The sequence below is a fragment of the Micromys minutus genome (genome assembly GCF_963924665.1).
Source record: "Micromys minutus genome assembly, chromosome: 1".
Taxonomy (NCBI): Eukaryota; Metazoa; Chordata; class Mammalia; order Rodentia; family Muridae; genus Micromys; species Micromys minutus.
In genome coordinates this window covers 82,892,601-82,911,943 of record NC_137969.1, presented here as the reverse complement: position 1 = coordinate 82,911,943, position 19,343 = coordinate 82,892,601, and positions in this window count along the sequence as shown.

The following is a 19,343-nucleotide window of genomic DNA, read 5'->3' as shown; positions in this document are numbered from 1 at the left end:
TCCACAAACACAGAGTCACAATAGGACAACAAGGAAAGAAAGGAAAGAAAATCCTTACCTCCTAGTAGGTCTAGGGCCCCTGGGTGGTCGCGCAAATCCAGGACGAGCCCCCAAATGAAAGACCTCCAAAGGGAGACCCTCACTCAAATCTCAGGAGAGGCGCGCACCCAGCTAGGCACCGAGACCAGACTTGCTGCAATCGCATAAGGAAGTTTATTGAAAGTGAAAGAGTGAGATCTCAGGCCAGCATGCTGGGGTCGAGACTCATACACCACACAGGGGTAGAGGAGTTCGACCCCGGCCTGAACTTGTAACATGCTTATAAAGGCAAAAATCACAAAGGAGGGGGAGGACAGGGGGAATGAGGAAATTCATAAGGGGAAGAATCATACATTTTTTATCAGTACACCCCCAGGCACACCTAGGGCGTTGGAACATTCCAGAGAGGTCATCTGGACCTTCTGTGGTATTTTGGGAACTCAAATCTCAAGAAAGTGGGATTTCCTGGGTGGGATTTCCTGGGAGCGGCAGAGGAAATCCCTAGGGCAAGGAATCAGTGTCCTTTGACAACCTTTTACTCTTCACTGCACACAGGTGAGAAAGTGCAGTTGGGGCACTGGAGGCTCTCACATACAGGGAGGGGGTTTCGTTCTGTGGCAGCAGGGCAAGGCTAGGGGTTCTGGTCAGGGGCTGCACCACCATGCCCCTTGGTGGATGGGGGAAGTACCTGTACTATCCCTATGGTGGGGGACCATGTGTGTGATCTGCTAGGCAGGCAGCTAGGAGGCCTTACTAGGAGGTCTGCTTTTAGGGTTTCCCTAGGGACTGCCAGCAGGGCCAGGGTCCCTGCAGAAATCCAATCGCCACCATCCTCAGAGGCCCCAGGAGCGGCTAGAGCCCAAGGCACTAGGTAGGCCTGCCTGTGGCACTGCGCCCCAGACCAGATGCCTGCCCATCGGCTCCCAGCGGACAGAAAGAGTCTGGGACAGAGATGGTGGCTGAGAAAGCACATGTGGGATGGGAACAGCTAGGTGTAGCAACCAGTCCCAAAGACAAGTTATTCACAGGGAAGAGGATAGCAAGAGAATGCAGTTTATTGGTTTCTGTTTACTGTAAATTAAACCAAAGCATCCCAGGAAATAGGGACAAAGGCAGCGAAGACAAGCCCATGGGTGAGGATAGGGATAGCTGCCATGGGGGCGCTAAACTCGGAGGCTGTGCTCCACGGAGGCGGCCCATGGGTGAGAGTCAGCAATGGGGCTAAATCGGAGGCAGTGCTCCTTGGAGGCGGTGCTCCAGAATGAGATCCAGGCCCAGCCTGGGTCTAGTAAAAGGAGGAGGAAGGTCCCAAGGGAAAAAGTCCTAGAATGAGGATCAGTATAAGCATCTGTCTTCAGGGGTAGCTCAGGAACACTTCCCTAGGACCTTCTGGATGCTTACTCTGACCAGTGTGGGGAGAGAGCTTACCAGGTCTTGGGCTAGTAAGCATCGGATGCGAACCTGCATTTTCTTGAGAGGGGCTGGCACCAATCAAATGTTGTTAAAAATCACAGAATGAAAGGAAAAAGAGATACCTGGTCATGAGGGAATCTAATCTCCTCACACAGGGCACCAATGTAAGGAAAAGATGACAGGGCACTAATGAAAGGAAAAGTCACTGAAAGGAAAAGTCACAGGGCACCAATGTTGTAAAAAGATGACATTCCTGGGTTTTCGGTTTTGGCACCAATGTTAGGGGAAAGAGAGTGGGGGCATATGGCCCATGGAGGTGCAGCAAGGCCTGAGGGCAAGGGAGATGCCTCTGTGGGGCCCATGTTGATTATCCCTTTTCCCCGAGGGACCAGCCACACAATGCTATAGTATAGAATAGAGTTTATTCAGGTCATGGGAGAGTTAAGAGGGTGGCAGAGGCAGAGGCAGAGGCAGAGGCAGAGAAGGGGGGTGGGGGGAGTAGAGGAGTAGAGGCCAGCCATGAGCACATATAGGGAGAGGGGGGTAGGGAAGAGGATGGGTAGGGGTGGGAGAGCAAGGCTGCAAGAGCACAAGAGGAAGAAAGAGAGGAGGGGTCAAGCAGCTCCTTTTATAGTGTCAGGTAACTGGGGCAGAGCATACCTAACTACTGCTGGGTAATTGAGGGATGGGGTATACCTGGCTGTTGCTATGTAACTGAGGGGTGGGGTTTACAGAATCCCAATGGAGAGTAAAAGGTTGTCAAAGGACACTGATTCCTTGCCCTAGGGATTTCCTCTGCTGCTCCCAGGAAATCCCACCCAGGAAATCCCACTTTCTTGAGATTTGAGTTCCCAAAATACCACAGAAGGTCCGGATGACCTCTGTGGAATGTTCCAACACCCTAGGTGTGCCTGGGGGTGTACTGATAAAAAATGTATGATTCTTCCCCTTATGAATTTCCTCATTCCCCCTGTCCTCCCCCTCCTTTGTGATTTTTGCCTTTATAAGCCTGTTACAAGTTCAGGCCGGGGTCGAACTCCTCTACCCCTGTGTGGTGTATGAGTCTCGACCCCAGCATGCTGGCCTGAGATCTCACTCTTTCACTTTCAATAAACTTCCTCATGTGATTGCAGCAAGTCTGGTCTCGGTGCCTAGCTGGGTGCGCGCCTCTCCTGAGATTTGAGTGAGGGTCTCCCTTCGGAGGTCTTTCACCAACAGTAGATACATTCTGGAATTGAATGGCAGTGTAATTTATTTCCTATGCTCATTCATTCATTCATGTCATTTTAAACATGACATAAAATAACGTTACTTAATGATTCGTGCATAATTTTATGTTTGCTCTCATATACTTTCCTGGTATTTCTCAACATCACCATGCCTTTGGCTACTCGTTCACCATACAATTTTGTCTTTCTAGATCATGTTAATGTTCCCTGTTCACCTTCCTTCCTATCAGCTCAGGCATCTTATTCATAAATGAGCAGCAGGCCTTTCCCAACATTGTGAAACTTGTTCAACAATCATGGTGTCTTGAACCCCCCATAATATGCATATCTTGGAGCCCAAGATCAAACAATGTGAATTGTAGAAAATATGGACAAATAAAAATACCTAGTTCCTTTCTTCTTCACATAGTTTTACAATATTTGACAAGCTACATCCATGACAAGAAGGTTTATGTGCTATCCAAAACCTAGCTTGGTAATTGTTGTTGATAATATCAACAGCAGAGTTTTGGACTTTTCTTAAATAGAGGATAGATTTGGTTTTGTAAAGTTGAGGATACTTCCCTGGAACCAAGAAGACTTAATTTGTATAATAAAAGAGGAGGCAAGTTGAATTGTGTGGGAAGGGGTGTCAGTTGTGAGATGTAGAGGATCTCTAGTTTGAGCACAGTGGAGAGGATGATTTCGAGTATAAACATGTCTAATAGAAACACTTAAGCCTTAAGATGTCATTCATGAAACAATACTTTTCCTTGTTGATGCTGAACTTTGCTTTGGAGTAATTGGATTCCTTTGATGGACTTTGAAAGAAATACTGAAAGGAAATTAAATTCAAGGTCTAAAAAACTTATGTAAGTTGGGGCAAAAAAGGGGTAGTCTGTAAACTTAAAGGCCTAGGACTGAGAATGTTGTAAAACAAGTCCAGGCATGCCCAGCTAAGCCCATTGTTAAAACATTCCTGTACTGGCAGTCTTTTACAACTGAGTCCTCAGTCAAATGAGCCCCTCTTGAGTCTATTCAAAAGTAAATTAGATGTTAACCACTTGTATCCTGACTTAGATAAGCATCAACTCCACCAGTCTCCTGACTTCCTAACTGCACATAAGCTATGGGTGTTGGGTAAACTTTGTACTTCCCAGTCCCCAACCCTCTCTCCCAACCCCCTCCCTATAAAAACCCGCAGCTTTCAAGTCTCTTGGTTGATATCCTGCGTGAGATACATATTGGCCCGGAGCTCCACCATTAAACTACCTCATGCTTTTGCAGCAAGAAGGTCTCTCAAGTTTCATTGGGTAACCCCGTGTCCTGAGACTCGAGTGGGGATCCCGAAAGGGGGTCCGACATTACCAGTTTCTATAATCAGGATGAGTGGGCACAAATCAATGGAGTAGGTTATGTACAGGATCTTCTTGGGAAAATGACGCTGAGTGTTTTCCTCTATTGTTCTCTAACTTGTTTTTTTTTTTTTTTTTTTTTTTTTTTTGGAAATAGTGCCTTTCACTAAGTTTAGAGCTCATTGATTAGACAATACTAGCTAGCCATTAAGCTCTAGCCACCTTCTATCTTTACTTGGTGCTAAATGGTAAGAGAACACCACTGTACTTGATCTTTTATGTTCATTTTGGGGAAACCTTATGTTGTATATGAGCCCTTTCATCAACTTCTTCTTTAAGACATTAGGTCTTCAGATGTCTAATGGTTAAAGAAACTAGACTGTGGCAAATGAATTTGATAGCATCATAGAATAAATAGGCAACTTAGAATTCAGCTAGGATTATTGGATCACACCAACAATGTTAAACACTGACAAACTCACTAGCAGAAAGTGTAGTATTCACACTAATCTTTGAGTTGGTCATATCTAAAAGTATGTAGATTAAAACAAAGAAAATACTGAAACCTCATCATGTCTTAACTTGGCTTATGTCATAGCACCAGTTTTTAAACACTCACACAAAAGCCCATTCATGGCCAGCAACACATCAGAACTAGGAGAAACTGAAATTTTTCTCTATTCCCCCTTTTCAGAGAAACATGGCTCTTCTCCATTGAAACAGTGATGGTTGACTTAAGTTTTGTTCTTTGAGATCTCCTGTTTGTTCATTGTGCATATTCCGAATCCTGCCTTTTTACAACCAAGGCCCTCATATCTATTCTCTGAGAACAAATGTAAGCATCATCTCCCATTGGAGGGGGAGGTGTACAGGTGTGTAGCATCTCTGTACCTCTGTGGACCTACTATTTCATTCCCTGTGGTGCTGTTGATTCCCAGTACTCTGTCATTTGACAAGGTTTGCTCTTGACAAGACATCCCTGCTGCCAAGAGCATTTACCTCAGAAAACAGTGAATCAGAAGCCATAGTTAACATGTCTAAAGTGTGTATCTCTAAGCACATTTGTTATGGAATTTTCCCTCTGCTTTTAGATGCCACCTGTGCTGAGGAACATTTCATCTTCCAGTGTCTTTTCTCTCAGCATTGGGTTCTGCTGCTAATGCTTCACTTCCCTTGCTTCTTCCTCTTTGACTTCCAGAAGGGCTTGCCTGAGATTGTGACACTTTAACCTCATTCTTTATCTCATTACCCTCCTTTTCCACCATGACTCTGTAAGGCTAGAAATGTTTGCTGGCTGCAGCACTCTTCTTCTCCCTCAGCTTTCATTTCTGGTTGAGACATGAATGATACTCAAATATTTAACCATCAATACAGCAAAGTCACCAGTAAATGCTCAAGGCTGAGAGTAAACAGGCAGATGGACATGGTTGTATGTATTGGTACTAAATGTCAGTCCAATCTCATTAGCTATTTAAAAATTATGCTTGAATAATTTTTTTTGGAAAGGTCTTACAGAGAGCCATTTAGTCAGGGAGTTTTGGTCAAAACAGTGACCTATTGACCAGACAAATATTCAGCTTCTTAACTCTTGACTTGTTAAATCTCTCCAGTAAGTATTATAAGCCAAGGGCATATTATAATAAGTATTATCAAATTTAAATATTTAAGTATAAATCTTATAATATTATAAATAAGGGCTGAAATCAACCTTTTACCATTGTCTCCTCAGATTACCATTAATGTAATTTGTTTGATCTGCATAGTATCCTGAAAGCAAAATTGCACAAACTCCGAGTATCTTCAGTAATGGCATCCCATGGTGGTTGCTGCATGTGGCTCACACTGGCTCACACAGGCCCACAAGAGCTAACTGTCCACAGCTCTTCTCAACTCTATTGTGTAACAGCATCATATTGCAAGTTGAAGTCATCCATAGAAGGAGTATTACTTATAGAAATTTGCCAATGGTATAAATTATTTTTCTAAAAGATGTGATGTTCAGTATTAACCAAAACCATGCTACATCTTTATTCACATTGAAACATCTGTAGCATTGATGCTGATGTCTATTAAAGTTATCTACATCCCTTTCTCTCCTGAAACACATCTCATAGTTCATATTTCTTTTTTAAACATCAATTTCATTTTATTGGCTCCTGAGAACTTTTAATTTATGCAATATATATTTGACCACATTCATGGTCTCCCCTATGTCCTCCCAAGTCCAACCCCATTCCCTACCCACCCAAATTTCTGTCCTTCTAAAAACATTAATAAACAAACATATCTAGAAGTTGCTTCGTGCTACTTCTTATATGAGTAGATAACCTTTAACTTGAAAGACAAAACTTAGTATCCCACACATGCTTAGAGTATGTTCTACAGAGCTACTCTTTCAGTACCCTGACATTTAAAAACTTTTTTGTTGTTGTCATCGTTCGTTTTTTGTCTTTGTTTTTCTTTGTTTTTTGATTTTGCCATTTAGCCTGAAGTCATCTTTTTTCCCTTCCATTTCTGTCTGTTGGCTCAATATATATTCACATTTTTATGGCTCTAGGAAAATCTCTAAGATCTAAGGGAAGCTTTTTTTCCCTTCTACAGTGTCTAAGATGATCAGAAGACAATGCATAATTTTAAGGCAAATTTAGTTTCTTTTCTGAAAAAAAAAAAACTGATTTCCTGGAACCATTCCAGACACAGACCATTTTAGCTTTTGAGACTATAATAATAATTACTAAGATTAAAAAAAAATTCTTTATCCTAAGAAAATACCCCATCTTTAATAAGATTAGAGTTCAAATGTCCTTTAGTAAAAGCCCACCATTCTTCTGTATGTGCATATTTCTTTTAGGTCTTTAAACACTTATACTTTTATTCAAAACTTGTATAATAAATCTGAAAACAACCAAATATCATGACCCATGGGTAACCACTAGACTTAAAAGGGGGGTACAACGTAGATGGTCTTCCTACCCTTGAATAACATGTAAAATCACATTAAAGAATGGACTATTGAAACAAATTTTCTTTTCTTGTATTCTTGTCTTCCTTGGTTTAAGCTTAAATACATTATCTATGAAGATTTCTCAGAGTCACTTGGCAGAGTATTTGGTATTTACCCTGTACTCTGTTTTCATTGTGTTTTATTAGATATATGAAGTTTAACAATGATATTTTGGAGAGGGAGCCTTTTTATTCTTTCTATCTCTAGGACCAAGGACAGTGGGTACTGCATAAATACAACTTACTAATGCTTGAATAGAGATACCACACAGTATCTAAAGTTTATCTAGTTAGCATTAAAATGACACCAACAACAACAGCAACAACAATAAAACAAATTCTTGGGTAAACTGTATTTTAAAGTGATTATTTCCTTATATGACCTGGTGATAACACAAACTAAAGTGAAGAGTAAAAGGTTGTCAAAGGACACTGATTCCTTGCCCTAGGGATTTCCTCTGCAGGAAATCGCTCCCAGGAAATCCCACCCAGGAAATCCTACTTTCTTGAGATTTGAGTTCCCAAAATACCACAGAAGGTCCAGATGACCTCTGTGGAATGTTCCAACACCCTAGGTGTGCCTGGGGGTGTACTGATAAAAAATGTATGATTCTTCCCCTTTGAATTTCCTCATTCTGCCTGTCCTCCCCCTCCTTTGTGATTTTTGCCTTTATAAGCCTGTTACAAGTTCAGGCCGTGGTCGAACTCCTCTACCCCTGCGTGGTGTATGAGTCTCGACCCCAGCATGCTGGCCTGAGATCTCACTCTTTCACTTTCAATAAACTTCCTCATGCGATTGCAGCAAGTCTGGTCTCGGTGCCTCGCTGGGTGCGCGCCTCTCCTGAGATTTGAGTGAGGGTCTCCCTTCGGAGGTCTTTCAAAAGAGGGCTGCTGTTGACATTAGTTCTTCAGTTTTCTTGTTCTTAACAATCCACAAATCTACTTTATCCTTTATGAGAAAAAAAATGAGGGTGGAAATTCATAAAAGAGCATTTTGTTTGGGTGGTCCAGTGTCTTCTTGGTCTAATTGGCTAGGGCATCTGTGTTCTATAGTCAATAAACCACACATAGAATTTGAAAACAGAGCCCCAATGTCCATTCTTGACTGTATCAATTAGTCTTGGTGAGTCTCTTGATAATATCTATAACAGAGAGTTGATTTGATAATCATACTGGAAATGTTGCAAATATTCATTCTCTGAAAGTCAGTGTTATGTGAATGCTTTCTCTTTGAGTCATCTGGATTGTACTGGGGAACAGGACTCAGCACATGTATAATAATGAACCAACTTTCATTTCTCCTTTGACATTTCTGAACCATTATTCTTTTCATCACAGAGGAACTAGCCTAGAACTGGTTATGCTTCATGGTTGAGTGAAAAGTGAAAGTGAGGGTTCTTCAAATATATTTTGAAATTTTGAAGACATATAATTGCACTAGTTTCCCTACCACTAAGTCAGACAGCAGAAACTTTTCCCCCTTCAAGTTCCCCTCCCAAAGAAAATACTTCAATTGCCTTCATGTGATTCTGTAACTCAGAAATGTTTAAAGCAATAAGCTTCAAATTTGGCAGGATTCTCATACTTAGGAAGAAAGAAACCTCAAGGAAAGTTTGAAGAAGAAATGGTTTACTGTATTTTTTGTGGGGTTGTTATTTACATATTTTCATTCTCCTTGGTAATAACATCATTTTATTACCTAAAAAGATTTCAATATCCCTGTCTTATTGATATATAATACACAGAGAGAGACATATTCCTGCTGTGATCATGGACAGTGTGTAAAGCTTGTCTGAGTTCCTTAAACAAAACATGCTTTTCATCTTATCTTAGAGTAATCTTACATTCTTGACTCAAGTCTAATATTGAATCCATAGTACAGTGAGTATTAGAGGTGATTTTCTTTATGTTCTTTCCATATACCCTGCTTTCTGTTTTCTTTTAACCACAAATTAAATGCTAAAGTCAGGCCTTCCCTTATCTAAATGGCCTTGCTTTTGTAGAAAGACAAATGGTAGTTATTAACTAAATGTTTATGAGTTAATAAATGATGAAGAAGAGTTAACAGAGGTTATGTCTGTGGGCAGACTGAATAAAATCAACAATGGGACCCTACAACTCCAGTAAGGAGGGTGAAGCTGCCCTCAGGTCATTTGTAGTATTGAGCATTGAACAAAGAGCCTTACATGTGCTAGGAGACCTATAACAATGAGCCATGTCTCTAGCCTTATTTTTACTTTTAATTTTGAAACATGGTCTCAGTGAGTTTCCCTGACTTGTCTTGAGTTTATTCTGGAGACCAGGACATTCTTGAACTTGAAATCCCTGTGTCCATCTCTGGAGTTCCTGAGAGTATAGGCCTATGCTACCAAGGCCTTAACTGTTAAACATTTTATTGACCCATTTAATATTTAAAGGAAAGGGCACAAATGAATTCACAACCATGTAATGAGTTTAATAGGTCACCACTGAAAATATGAGCAAGGGGTTGGAGAAGTGGCTTAGTGACTAAGAGAACTTGCTGCTTTTGCAGAGGACCTGAGTTTGGTTACCAGCACAACAGCTTGTAACTTGAGTTCCAGGGTATCTGGTGTCTTCTGTACGTGAAGGAACCTGGATGTATATGATACATATAAACTCTACCCTCCCAAAGTATGTCTCTTTTCTAAAATAGGCAGAAAGAGAGCAGTGCAGGTGAAGAGAAGGGCAGACAAATCTCACTGAGTGAAGAGAAGAAAGATGAACAGAGAACTGCAACCAGGAATGGGAGGGGGGCAAGGGCACATATATATGCCCTTGTTTGTACACGCAGAAGGAAAGTATGAGAGTATGAAGAAGATATTTTTATAATAGGTATGGTAGAGGTATTACCAAAGATATAATTTACAAATTATGGAATCTTGAAATATCATGAATAAAGATCCCATAGCTGAAAAGGAAATTATATCCTTGAGCTGTAAGGAGATTACAGAAGCTATCTGAGCTATGAACGTGACTTAAAAGACTGCAATGGCATTAAAGAAGACAGTGTTCTCCAGGGAGTCTGAGAATATCCATTCTCCATTCTCCGCGCTCCCAGACAGTGCCAAACACTAGTGCCATGTCTATTGCACCCATAGGAACCAGATTCAATAGGCTGCACTCTGACACCATTTACAAGACTCTGCCACTGTCTGACCATCCTTTCCTTTGAGTCCTCTCTCCTTTCTTCTCCCATTGTTCGGAAATGCAAAGTGACTAAGAGCGTACATTCTGGTGTTCAATGATCTAATTTCCTTGTTAGACATATACAGTATTTAACTGCTAATGCCTCGTCTATAAACCAGGAAGAAGAATGGCATGTACTATACTGTTTTTTTGTTAGTTATTTTGCTTTTTTGAGACAGGTTTCTCCATGCAACATCACTGGTTGTTCTAGAACTCACTTTGTAGGCCAGGCTGGCCTCAAACTCAGAGAGATCTGCCTGCCTCTCCCTCCTAAGTGCTGGGATTAAAGGTGTGTGCCACCATGCCTGGCTAGTATATTACCACTTGCATGGAGCTCTTTTTGACAATATCAGAAGGATGGAGGCTAGCATATAAATTAACCATCCTTGGGTGAGACTTCTGTGATATACAGTTTATTGGCCCTTCTTTGTTTATAAACAGCCAAAGGATATTTCTCTTAGAAGTCTGTGAACATTTTTATTAGAAGGGATTGTTAATGCGACAAGTTGTATGAATGACAAGCCCCTGTTAGAAAGGCTTAGTGTAAGAGGGTGCCTTATCTAATTAACTAAATCCATCTATCATGCTGCTATTAAAATCTCTGACCCTTCTTTCTTTCTCATTTAACTCGTGTAATTACTTCAATTACACATGTCTTCAATTATTATAATTAAGTATTTTTATTTAATACATTCTTTGGTGGCCTAATAGTGGTAAGATGATGTCTATACTTTAGTCCTGTCTTAGTATGACATGTTTTTACAGTGATTCCTGTGAGTCTTAAGGATGCAAACACGTCTTTTGTGTTTATTGCAGTGTTCCCCAAATATGTTATTCACAAGACATTAATTGAGTGAAGTCTTAGAGGAGAGAAATGACCAGACACAGAGTGATAGACACAGACTAGACATATTTTACAGGTCTTCCTTCAGTGTTTACTGTCTAATTTTCTTCTGTATTAAGACAAATAATAGCCATAGCTAAATGTTCTCTGGTGTATCTTTCTCACCACATTACATGAAGCCCCTGGAGCTCAGAGTAATGAGCCAATCCAAACCCCAAAGAGCTGGGGAATAGAGATGTGTAGACAAGAAGTTGAACTGACATATTATAGGCAGTCTGAAAAACTACCGCCAAAGTTGGTCTGATGTTTCCATGGATACTATCTTGGATGCTCTGAGATATTATTCCACAGTGGAATAAGTCATAGAGAGTTGTCTCAAATCCTAAGTCTACCTTCTATTGTTGTGTGTCCTTGAGTAGTACTTATTTAAACTCCCAGGTGCCTCAGTTTACTCATTTTGAAAGCATGTAACAGAGTTGATTTGAAGATAATAATACTAATAGTCACTACATGATTAACATTTTCTTTCATTATTCAAAGTTCTGATTATTTAACTTTCTTTCATTATTTTGTTATGGAAGTTTCAGTATCTCTATTTAACAATGAGAAAACCAAAGTATATAGAAGCTAATTTGTTACTGGTGATCGAACTTGTATCAAGTACAGGTAAGATTCAAATTCAGATTTGCTTTGAATGTCATTCAATTTATTTTTAAAATGAAAAAGCCTAGCACATACAAAGCCTTTATTAAACTCAACTATCAAGATTCCTTCTTGAATATATATATATATATAACATATATATATATATATATATATATATATATATATATATATATATACATATATAAAATCTCATAATCTTCTCATTCTCCCTATTCCTATTTTTCTTCTTGTCAGAGAGCTGCCATGGCCCTTGTTTCCACCATCACACATAGCACACACCCACAAACTTCAGGCACCTAGCATGTGACATACAATAACAGCCAATGGAAGTAGATGCTTTCTAGAGAATGTCAGAAAAAAAAAATAGCCAGTTTCCTAAGTCTGAGGGTTATTCAAGGGTCACATATGTTATTGCAGTATGCACAGGTTTTCAACATCTCAGAAAATAGACTAGGCCAGATTCTCTGCTTATATGCATGCAGAAAACTGGGATGGAAGAACACTCCTGTGTATCAATATAACTCATGCAAGCACTCTGGGTATAGATATGATTGATTCTATACAGAACCAAATTTAATTATGTCTTCTGGATCAGAGATTTGATTATACCTCGGGAGACTAAAATTATTACACAAGAAGATAGGGAAGAAGAGGGCAAATACTGAGGGGAAAATAATTATTACCAAGTGTGAAGGGGGTTGATGTTCGCATGTTTCCTGTATAATTGAGGCAAAGTGGATAGGGAAATCTGTGCTTGTGTGTTGTATGTTCATTCAGAAGTCCTTGGTGACTCGTGTGTACAGTAGGTGGGGTGCTTACATGTCTGCTTCCCTTAGATCTTTGCTTTTATCATCTGCTTTTACCACAGTCATTTAAGGGGTCCACTTTACTGCTGCCAGGAGAGTGAATCACCATAAACCTATATCTAAAATACAATCCCCATTATTTTAACTTTCATATGTATTTTTGAGTACTATATATGCAGGATAAGGCAATCTGAAACTTTCTTCTGTAGCTGTAAATATTTAAAAATGTAAAAAGGCACCATGCCACCCTAACACCAGCCACGGTGTGGCCCCAGTGGCCATCTCACCAATCTTGCCACCACCACGGCTATCCCCAGAAGCCACCACCCATCTAGTTCTCATGGCAGGTCACTGCCATGCCAGCCCCATGCATTGACCACCCATATCACAGTTAGCTGTCACAAATCCCTGTAACCCAGCAAAATCAAAACCCTATAGGCTTGTTGTTGGGATTCTGTAAACCCCACCCCTCAGTTACCTAGCAACAGCCAGGTATACCCCACCCCTCAATTACCCAGCAGTGGCCAGGTATGCTCCGCCCCAGTGACCTGACACTATAAAAGGAGCTGCTTGGCCCCTCCTCTCTCTCTTGCTCTTGTGCTCTTGCAGCCTTGCTCTCCCACTCCTACCCCTCCACTTCCCTTTCTCTTCCCCCCTCTCCCTCCTAGTAGAGGAGTAGAGGCCAGCCATGAGCATATGGAGGGAGAGGGGGGAGGGGAAGGGGAGTGGTAGGGGTGGGAGAGCAAGGCTGCAAGAGCACAAAAGCATGAGAGAGAGGAGGGGCCAAGCAGCTCCTTTTATAGTGTCAGGTCACTGGGGCGGAGCATACCTAACTACTGCTGGGTAATTGAGGGGTGGGGTATACCTGGCCTCTACTCCTCTACTTCTCTCTCTCTCTCTGCCTCTGCCACCTTCTTAACTCTCCCATGACCTGAATAAACTATTCTGTACTATACCATTGTGTGGCTGGTCCCTCAGGGGGAAGGGATTCCCAACATGGACCCCCCAGAGGCACCCCCTTGCCCTCAGGCCTCGCCGCACCTTCATGGGCCATATGCCCCCCATTCTCTTCATCCTTCCCCTAATATTGGTGCCATGACTCAGATCGTCATCTTTTCCTTACACTTGTAATTTATCAATCAGAGTTATATCAGTAAATTCTCACCCCACAAAATGTTCACACAATAAACTCACTGTCAGTTAATATTGATATAAATTGCCCACCTAGATAAGACAAATTATCCTGTAATTATCCATCTCTTATAAGATATTCATAGCTACCTGTTGCTATTTAAAGCCACATGGATCTGGGCTGTCCTTTTCTTCCTCCATCTTTTTCCTTTTCCCTCCTCCTTACTCTCTGTCTTGTCTCTAAAAATCTCAGCCTGCCCCCCCCCCCCTTTTTTCTTACTCCCTTGCCTTATCTTGTGCTTGCCCTCACCAGCATATAGACATCAACCCACAATCTTCTGACACTTATATGGGTTTATGGTAGTTCTTGAGTTTCTGAGCACACACTTAGGTGTTGGAATGAGAATGACTAAAACCAGAGAACTGGACCTGGATCCATATGTGTAACCTCCCAGCAAATGGCTTCCAGCTCTCATGAGGAGCTGGGCTCTTTACACTTTTCTGATATCCTAATTCAGGTTACCCTTATATGTGGTAGCACAGATCTATATAAGTAATTAGGTAGATCTATGTCCCAGTTAACCAGCTATATTGGGCAAATAATTGAGGAAGAAATGGTTGTGGGTGAGGAAATCTTGGCTTGGCTTCTATTTCCATGTTCTAGGTGCATTCTTTCTCTCCACCATGAGCTCTGTGCTCCATGTAGAAGTGATGGAATTTGTTAGAGAATGGGCCATTCTAGTAGATGATCAGAGTGTGTAGGGATACCCCTTGATGCCTTACCCCATCCCCTTCTTCCTCCTCTGCTTTCCATCTACTTTATTGTATCCTTCCTCTTACTCCATTCTTTAGTGTTCTTCTTGCTAGCACCACTGGGGGGTGTGTGTGTTGGGATAGGAGTTCACTCTAGCCAAGGTGACCTTGAACTCATTCTGCAGCTTAGGATGATCTGAACTCTCTGCTGTCTTTTTCCCTCGGCCTCTAGAATGCTGGAATCACAAGGATGAGCTTCCATGCCTGGCTTCCTTGCATTTTAGTTCTTATCTGTTTTATCTTTTTCCCTTTATTTTTCACTGGCTCTGTTACCCTTTCAGTGTACTTCAAACATAATAAACATTTTCAGTTCTGTCACCAAAGTTTCCTCTTTCTCCTGAGCTAGCATTTCCCCGTTTTCTACACAATATCATTTGCTCATCACCTTTTCAGAAGAACTTGCATCTCTAATAGTTCCAAATGCTTCCAGAGGACAGAATGGAGGCAATAAATAAATAAATAAATGAATAAATAAAATAAAGCTATATTTTTCAATATACAGATGGGCTGATAAGAGGGAAAAATAGAGCACAAAAGACTTGCCCCAGGGCACCAAACAAATTAGTCTGGGCCACCAATAACCTAACTCATCTCTTGGTGGCTCTGCTGGCTCCACTCACTAGGAGACAATTTTGTCAACTGTCTGAAATTTTACATGGAGCTTTGAGTTTATTTATGTATTGTTTTGTTGTCCCTACCCCCTATAAATCTTTAATTACTTTGCTTTTTGAAGGCAAAACTAAATACTGTTCAAAGCTTTTTACTGTAGGTGCTTAGCCACTAACCGTGCTCAGCTGCACTAAAGGGTTGGCTGCAGAGCTCTCACTGGCCAGTGCTCTGCCAGCCCGCTCAAAGGCAAGCTTTGATTGAGAGAAGCTGAGAAGCTGGTGCGGAGACACAAACACAATAACTGAGGAATAGGCACAAGGCACAGAGCTCCTGAGAGGGGCTTTGAAATGTGTCATGGCCAGAACTGGTATTGAGACAGAAGAAAGGCAGCGTGGGTAGTGAAGAAAACAAAATGAGTGATGTGGGATGGTAGGGACTGTTGGATAAAGCTTACACAGAAGTGAGGTGAATTCAGAAATGCACTACCTAGTCCTGCCGCAAAGCAGCTCTAGGGGAGTGCCATATGCAGTCTTCAGTTCTCAGCCTATTTACAGTATGCATCAACCACAGAGAGAACTTTGCTTCTACCTTTATCTTCCTGAGTGTCCTACATTCACAGGTCCAGCTCCTTCAGCCCAGCACAGTACCATTCTGTTGGACGATTTTTACCTCAAAGTACATTGTGAGATTGCTGAAGCTATTATCGGATTTTCATTGTAATTCACTGTCTCCTATTACCTACCCATGTTTACTCTTTTTCCTTTCCCTAGAGACCATCTTTCTCACTAACCCCCATCTCAGTTTGCTTCCTGGAGGACTCAAGTGGCAACAGTTAGTGGCTGGATTGGTCCAAGGAGGCTGGTGTTGAGATGAAATTTTGGAGCAATATTGCTTACCACACAGCTCACTCTATATTCAGCCTAGCCCAAGGAGTCATGATATCAAGCAAAAGACTTACTTTTTATACCAGGGTTAGATGGCATACCAAAGGAAGGAGATCTTGAAAGAAATGATGCTTCATAGCAAATAAAAATTATGCTAGAAATTATAACTGGTGTGAAAGATCGAATGACCATTTAAGTAGAGGAAAGAAACCAACAACAGGGCAGGAACAATGGAAGAGCGTAGTGTGGGTATGAATCAGAACACTGAAAAATAATAGAAATGTATAAAAACAAAGCATCATGGTAAAGACTAGAAAGATAGCTGAAAGGTAAAGTGATTGCTAAGCATGTATTCAGGCCAGAGTTTCAAACCTTAATAGCTATGCAACATATCTGCAATCTCAGGGATAGGAGAGGAGGTAAGGGGAATCCTAGTATTCCCAGTATTCCCATAGCTTTCTGGCTAGCCAGACTAGGTGAATTTTTTTTCCAAAAAAAATATTTAGGAAAATACCCGTTGTCAATCTGCACATGTGTTGCATGCACACCTGCATACATATGTATATCTATGCCCAAACATGTATATATATATATATATATATATATATATATATATATATATATATATATATATATATACACACATACACACATCTCACACAGATAGAAGTTGTTATAATAAGACCCATGTACTTTTTATTCTAGTTAAAAATATATTCAAATAAATATATTCCAAGGAAGGAAAAATAGAACATATTATAAAGAGATAGAAGGCAAGCTAGATTATGGGGTTTAAGTAGGTAGGGAGAGTGTAAGGGCAGAGTTAAGGAGGGGATGTAGAGAAGGATAAGCATTGAAGATGCTATATATATATATATATATATATATATATATATATATATATATATATATACATCCCAAAGACTTTCCCCTCTGAGTCCCCCTTCATAGAATTCCTCATCCACTTCCTTTCCCCTTTTCCTCTGGCTACCCCCTCACCCGAATGCACCAAATCTCTGCAGAATTAGGCTCATCCTCTCCCCACTGAGGCCAGACAAGCTCTGTTGGGGACCAGATTCCACAGTTAGGCTACAGCTTTAGGGACAGCCCCTGCTCCATTTGTTGGTGGATCCATATGGAGACTGAGCTGCATGTCTGCTACATATGTGCAGGGGTGGGGTGGAGGCTTAGTCCAGCCCATGTATGCTCACTAAAGATGCTTTTAGAAGTTAAACTTTTGAAGTTTGTTCATTTTTAATAAATACATGAAAGGAAGTTAAATGGGGTCATCTCATAGTTGGGGAAGCAATGCCCTAACTAGACACCTTATGACACAAAGCAAAATCTCTAGTGCCAGAACTGGGTTACATATTATTGAGTCGTTATCAAAGGGGCCCCATATGCTGAGCTCCCAAATTTCATGGGGTATTTCTTGCCTTCAAGATATACCAGTGTAGTAGTGGCACAAGTGTTATGGGAATAACCTGCCATCATGTGAATTTAAGACCCACTCCATGAGATGGAACTCATACCTGACACTGCTGATGGACTTGAAACTAGATAAGTCATTAGCCCTATGGAAAAACATTCTGCTATGTTTTTACTAAAGAAACATAGCAATAAAATGACTCCTATTGACATACAGCTATCTCTACATAACAGAGCATTATTCAACCCTCATCAGAGAAGCTCCATGCAGTAGATGAAAATTAATACAGAGACTCACAACATAGTATAGAGAGACGTTGGCACACTCAGTCCTACATGGAATGCCTTTGTCAAAACCTTTCCTTCAAGGCTCATGGATCTATGCAGAAGAGGAGGCAGAACAAATTATAAGAGGTACAATGACTCCAAGGGGGCAGTGTTTAGGAAACAACATGACCATGGCCGATACTCAAATGAACTCACAGGGACTATGATACTGCAAGATGTGCACAAGCTCAAACCAGACAGAATACCAGCGTGGAGAAGGGGAAAGTGGACACAAAGTTTCACGCCTAACTGAGAAGATATTTGCAACTCATACATGCTGATAAGGAAAAACATTTTTTAAAATAATGTATGAATGATCTGTCTGTATGTACACCTGCATGCCAGAAGAGGTAATCAGATATATACTATTTCTAGATAGTTGTGAGCCACCATATGATTGCTAAGAATTGAACTCGAGACCTCTAGAAAAATGATAGCCAGGGACCCTGGTTGCTGAGGTGTCTCACCAGCCCCAAGGAAAAACATTTTTTCTTCAATGTTAGTGGATTGTCTTGTGCTGGTCCACTGTCTTGTGCAGGTCCTATGTCCAGGAGTAGTTAGTCAACATAAAATGAATTTCATATTTTTGTGTATTTTTATTTTAATACCTTTTATACTGTTGTTTTATTGTTTCTTTTGAACTTTTTTGTTTTCTCTTTTTGTTTTTAACATAAACACATATACAGAGAGAGGGGGGAGGGAGGGAGAGAACATGGAATTGTATAGGTAAGAAGGTGGGAAGGTTTTTGGGAGAGCTGGGAGAGGAAAAAGACTATGATTAAAATACAGTGTATAAACTTTATCATTTTTTTTGTTCAGAGAGGGTTTCCTCGTATATAGTCTTTACTGTCCTGGAACTTGCTGTATCGATCAGGCTGGCTTCAGAATCAGAGTTCTGTCTGATGACTCCAAAGTGCTATGATTGAAGGCATTCACTACCATTGTATAACTTAAATATCTTAAATATATATACTGAAAATTTAAGAAAAATGAAGTTGCTAAATGCTCACTGCTAATCTTAACTCACATACTTGGTGAGCAATCAGCGCACTAGACCATGGGCCAGTTTCCTGCCCATTATTTGCTTTTATAAATGAAGTTTGATTAGAATACAGTGATAAACATTCATTTATATATTGTTGGAAGATACTTTCTTCATACAATGACAATTTGGGTAGTTTTCTATATTATATTTTTGTATAATGTTTACTGAAACATACAAATAAATCCTGACAGGTAATGGATATAATTAGCAAGTCATTGCAACATTAAGTATAAAACTCTAAAACCTTTTGACATACTGCAAAGGGACTCTCTTCATATGCAGTGGAAAGAGATAGAGAGCTATGGGGAGTAAACCAGAACCTCCCTCTGAAGTTACTGAGCTCCTCAAAAAAAGTCAAATTCCTAAGCATGGTAAACTATTGTATTAAGCTTGATTAGAGGACATAGAATGGGGATAGTTAGGTTGATGCCACCAGGAAGCCTGCCTGGATTTTTTTTTTTCTTACAACTTTATTTAAAAAAAACAGAGATACATGTACAGGTTATTTTTCTGATTACTTTTAAAATTGAACAACTTTATTTTAAAAAGCATTTTTGCATAAAAG